Raw genomic sequence first — 6,078 nt, 5'->3', positions numbered from 1 at the left:
TTCACAAGAAGACAAGGCACATCAAGCGTTGCTTCAACTCCATTCGTGAAAATGTTCAAGATGGAGACATAGATATTTGTAAAGTGCACACGGACCTGAATGTAGCAGATCCGTTGACTAAACCTCTCCCTAGGGAAAAACATGATCAACACCAGAATTCCATGGGTGTTCGATTCATCACAATGTAACTATATTATTGACTCTAGTGCAAGTGGGAGACTGTTGGAAATATGCCCTAGAGGCAATAATAAAAGCATTATTATTATATTTCCTTGTTCATGATAATTGTCTTTATTCATGCTATAATTGTGTTAGCCGGAAATCGTAATACATGTGTGAGTAACAGACACCAACATGTCCCAATAAGCCTCTAGTTGACTAGCTCGTTGATCAACAGATAGTCATGGTTTCCTGACTATGGACATTGGATGTCATTGATAACGAGATCACATCATTAGGAGAATGATGTGATGGACAAGACCCAATCCTAAACATAGCATAAAGATCGTATAGTTCGTTTGCTAGAGTTTTTCCAATGTCAAGTATCTTTTCCTTAGACCATGAGATCGTGTAACTACCGGATACCGTAGGAGTGCTTTGGGTATACCAAACGTCACAACGTAACTGGGTGACTATAAAGGTAGACTACGGGTATCTCCAAAAGTGTCTGTTGGGTTGACACGGATCAATACTGGGATTTGTCACTCCGTATGACGGAGAGGTATCACTGGGCCCACTCGGTAATGCATCATCATAATGAGCTCAAAGTGACCAAGTGTCTGGTCACGGGATCATGCATTACGGTACGAGTAAAGTGACTTGCCGGTAACGAGATTGAACGAGGTATTGGGATACCGACGATCGAATCTCGGGCAAGTAACATACCGATTGACAAAGGGAATTGTATACGGGGTTGCTTGAATCCTCGACTTCATGGTTCATCCGATGAGATCATCGTGGAGCATGTGGGAGCCAACATGGGTATCCAGATCCTGCTGTTGGTTATTGATCGGAGAGTCGTCTCGGTCATGTCTGCATGTCTCCCGAACCCGTAGGGTCTACACACTTAAGGTTCGGTGATGCTAGGGTTATAGGGATATGTATATGCAGTAACCCGAATGTTGTTCGGAGTCCCGGATGAGATCCCGGACGTCACGAGGAGTTCCGGAATGGTCTGGAGGTAAAGAATTATATATAGGAAGTGCTATTTCGGCCATCGGGACAAGTTTCGGGGTCATCGGTATTGTACCGGGACCACCGGAAGGGTCCCGGGGGTCTACCGGGTGGGGCCACCTGCCCCGGGGGGCCACATGGGCTGTAGGGGGTGCGCCTTGGCCTACATGGGCCAAGGGCACCAGCCCCAAGAGGCCCATGCGCCTAGGGTTTCAAAGGGGAAGAGTCCCACAAGGGGAAGGCACCCCCTAGGTGCCTTGGGTGGGAGGGAATCCTCCCTTGGCCGCCGCCCCCCTAGGAGATTGGATCTCCTAGGGCCGGCACCTCCCCTAGGCCCCCTATATATAGTGAGGGAAGGAGGGCCTCTTCAACCACGCCTTTGGTGCCTCCCTCTCCCTCTCCAACACCTCCTCCTCCTCCATAGTGCTTGGCGAAGCCCTGACGGAGTACTGCAGCTCCATCACCACCACGCCGTCGTGCTGCTGCTGGAGCCATCTTCCTCAACCTCTCCTTCCCCCTTGCTGGATCAAGAAGAAGGAGACGTTACGCTGACCGTACGTGTGTTGAACGCGGAGGTGCCGTCCGTTCGGCGCTAGGATCTCCGGTCATTTGGATCACGTCGTGTACGACTACCTCATCCCCGTTCTTTGAACGCTTCCGCTCGCGATCTACAAAGGTATGTAGATGCATCCGATCACTCGTTGCTAGATGAACTCATAGATGGATCTTGGTGAAACCGTAGGAAATTTTTTGTTTTCTGCAACGTTCTCCAACAGGGACCGGGGTTGAGCCGGCAGCATCGCCATCGGTACCTATGACCTCGTTGCAGTTCGGGTCCTTTGAGCCAACATCAGCGCCACCTAGACTTTGGAGTAACCGGGTGGATTCTGATGATTTGTTTGAGCACACGCTACCTTTGTTGGAGTTTGAGGGGGATGGCGGTTTTGGACACTTGGTGAGGGCCTCATCGGCGAGGACTCTGGTTGGAGTTGGGGTGGGGGAGCCGGAGGTCGCTTCTCTTTCCCTTCCTCCTCTGGTGGTCGAGGCGCCGGTGCGGATTGCTACCTGTGAGCTAGTGGTGGGGGGCGGGGGGTCAGGGCAGGAGGCCTTGACGTCTCCCCGCCATATCCCGACGCCGGTGACGTCGGTCACGTTGGGGTCGGCCAACGCCGGGGGAGGGAGCCCGAGGCAGGTGGCCTCGGCTCCTGCTACTCCGGTGGAGGCGGCGACACCTGCGCCATCTGCTGCGTTGGGGGAGGGGCTGGGACAGGAGGCCCTGACTCCTCCTTCTTCCCCGGTGGTCTGGAGGACCGCCTCTTCTTCGCCGACAGCTCTTCCGTCTGCACCAGCGGATGGGGCGGGTGGAGGGCGCGGGCAGGCGGCCCCCGTCATCCCCTCTCTGTCCGCACCGGTGGCAATGGACCCCGGCGTGGGGCACCTGTCTGTGGGGCTTGGGAGCCCGCAGCCGCCTCCTCTGGTAACCTCGGCTGACCCTTTGAGGGACACCGCGCCAGGTTTTACTAGGGAGGAGGTTGTTGCTTTTGGCGGGATCCCGGATCCCGTCTCGACAGGGAGACGGATGAGTGCTCGCATCCACGAGCTCCCGAAGGTGGATGATATGCAGCAGCGGTGCGCTATGAGGGCGGCCAAGCTTCAGGAGGCTGCATCATCTTCTGGTATGTCCGTCAACATATCTAACTCTTTATTGCATTTTTCTAATGAGGAGATTATAAATAATGCAAACCAGTTAGGAGTTTCACTAGGTGCAACGGATAGTGAGATCACTAATTCGGTCAATGATCTGTTAGATTTGGAGGCAGAACGTGTCTTAGAGACTATTCGTAATCTTGCAGCAGTTAAACCAATGAATGATGATGAGATTGATGCGTTAGGGGTTAGAGTGCTCGATAATCTGTGCGCGGATCTAGCACCCCCCACTCATGACTCTGAGGAAGCTGATGTACCCCTAGAGAATGAGGCTAGTAATATATGTGAACCCGGTTATGGGGACCGGGCGACTGAGCCTAGTAAACCTAAGCGTAAGTGGAAACGGAAGATCCATCCCGATTCCGCAGTTCGTAGGAGTGCTAGGATTCGAGTTACTAAAAAATTCCATGATGAACTATGAGAGGAATTTTTTGGAATAGCAGAGGTCTGAAGGACTTGGCTAAAAGAAGATTCCTAGCTGAGGCAGCTCTAGAGCAGAGGTTAGATTTTGTTGCTCTATCGGAGACGGGTAGAGATAACTTTGCGCCCCAGTTTCTCTCTTCTCTTGTGGGAGGTATTGATTTCGATTGGCATTGCCTCCCTCCGCGAGGAAGATCGGGTGGTATCTTACTAGGTGTGAGATGTGATTCGCTTGAAGTCCAAAGTGTCGTGATGGGAGACTTCGCGGTGAATTTTCGAGTCAGGTCTAGGGTAGATGGGTTTAACTGGGCTTTGGTGGCGGTTTATGGTGCCGCACAGCCTGGGCTTAAAGTAGAGTTCCTGGCGGACCTTGTTCGAATCTGTGGGTCAGAACAGCTTCCAATTTTAGTTGGAGGTGATTTCAATATCATCAGGAGGAGAGAGGAGAAGAACAATGATAACTTTGACGGCAGATGGTCGTTTATGTTCAATACCATTATTGAAAGCTTGGATCTGAGAGAGATAGAGCTTTCTGGTAGAAAGTTCACCTGGGCTAATGCTCTACCAGACCCAACCTATGAAAAACTTGATCGAGTACTTGCGAGCGTGGAGTGGGAACAAAAGTTCCCTCTGGTTACGGTGCAAGCTCTTTCGAGGGGAATATCTGATCACACCCCATTGTTCGTGGACTCAGGAGAGCCGAACCATGTGGGTAACAAGAATACCTTCTCCTTCGAGATGTCTTGGTTTGAACGTGAGGGGTTCTTGGACTTGATCGCCAGGGAATGGGATAGAGGTGTAGGAGGCAAGAATGCGATAGAGCGTTGGCAGAATAAGATTAGGCATTTAAGAAGTTTCTTACGGGGTTGGGCTAAGCACCTCAGTGGTGTGTATAAGATTGAAAAGGATAGACTCCTTACTCTTATACAGGCCCTGGACATACAGGCCGAAGTCAATATCTTGTCACCAGCTCAGCTTCAGGTTAAAAATGAGGCGGAGAAGAGGCTGAAAGAACTGCTTCGCGAAGAAGAATTGAAGTGGGCTTTGCGTGCTAAAGTCCACAAAGTGGTCCAAGGGGATGCGAACACTCAGTTCTTCCATTTGATAGCTAACGGCAAGCACAGAAAGAAGCGTATCTTTTAGCTTGAGCAAGACGAGGGCACTATTTTAGGTCAGGATAACCTAAAAACATACATTACCGACTATTATAAGCAGTTATTTGGACCTCCGGAGGATAATTGTGTGTCCCTCGATGAGTCCAGGACTGAGGACGTGCCTCAGCTATCAGCTGCTGATAATGATATTTTGGTTGCCCCGTTTTCGGAGAAGGAGGTTTTTGATGCTATTGCACAGATGAAAAACAATAAGGCTCCCGGACCGGATGGATTCCCGGCAGAGTTCTATAAAAAGTGCTGGCACATTATTAAGGGGGATTTACTACCTATGTTCCATGATCTGTTCTCTGGACAGCTTCAATTATTTCACTTGAATTTTGGGACTATCACACTGCTTCCTAAGAAGACGGATGCTGTGAGAATTGAGCAATTCAGGCCGATCTATCTCCTCAATGTTAGTTTCAAAATTTTCACCAAGGTCGGGACTAACAGACTCACACAGATTGCGCATTCTGTGGTGCAACAGTCCCAAACTGCTTTCATGCCGGACAGAAATATCCTTGAAGGGGTGGTCGTCCTGCATGAAACACTCCATGAAATCCATTCCAAAAAATTAGATGGAGTAATTTTTAAGGTGGATTTCGAGAAAGCGTACGATAAGGTCAAATGGCCATTCCTCCAACAGTCATTGCATATGAAAGGTTTTGATGAAGCCTGGCGCCGACAGGTTGAATCATTTACGCAAAAAGGTAGTGTGGGAATTAAAGTTAATGATGACATAGGTCATTACTTCCAAACACATAAAGGCCTCAGACAAGGAGATCCGATGTCCCCTATCTTGTTTAACATTGTGGTGGATATGTTAGCAATCTTGATAGGAAGGGCTAAGGAAAATGGTCAAGTAGGTGGATTGGTACCTCATCTTATTGATGGAGGTGTATCCATCCTTCAGTACGCTGATGATACAATCATCTTCATGGAGCATGACTTGGCTAAGGCTAGAAATATGAAGCTTGTGTTATGCCTTTTCGAACAATTGACCGGGTTAAAGATTAACTTTCATAAGAGCGAGCTGTTCTGTTTTGGTAGGGCCAAAGATGAACAGGATGCTTATAGGCAATTGTTTGGGTGCGGGTTGGGAGAGTTACCCTTCTCCTACCTGGGGATTCCAATCCACCATCGTAGGCTAACAAACAGAGAGTGGAAGTGCATCGAGGACCGATTTGAGAAGAAACTGAGCTGCTGGAAGGGTAAGCTCATGTCATACGGAGGCCGATTAATCCTGATTAATTCGGTGCTTACGAGTATGCCAATGTTTTTCCTATCATTCTTTGAGGTCCCAGTTGGTGTTAGGAAGAGACTGGACTTCTATCGATCACGTTTCTTTTGGCAGGGTGATGAGCTTAAAAGAAAATATCGGCTTGCTAAATGGGATATCATCTGTAGACCGAAAGACCAAGGGGGTCTAGGTATTGAGAATCTAGAAGTTAAGAATAAATGCCTTCTTAGCAAGTGGTTGTGGAAGCTCTCATCGGAGACTGATGCTATGTGGGCTCAAATCCTTCGCAGCAAGTACCTCCAGACAAAAACTCTGTCCCAGGTTAGAGTCAGGCCGACCGATTCACCTTTCTGGAAAGGCCTGATGAAAGTCAAACAGGCCTTA

The sequence above is a fragment of the Triticum urartu genome, chromosome 7A (assembly GCF_056163025.1).
Source record: "Triticum urartu cultivar PI428250 chromosome 7A, HENAU_Tu73, whole genome shotgun sequence".
NCBI classification, from domain to species: domain Eukaryota; kingdom Viridiplantae; phylum Streptophyta; class Magnoliopsida; order Poales; family Poaceae; genus Triticum; species Triticum urartu.
Note: the sequence above shows the minus strand (reverse complement) of the source record.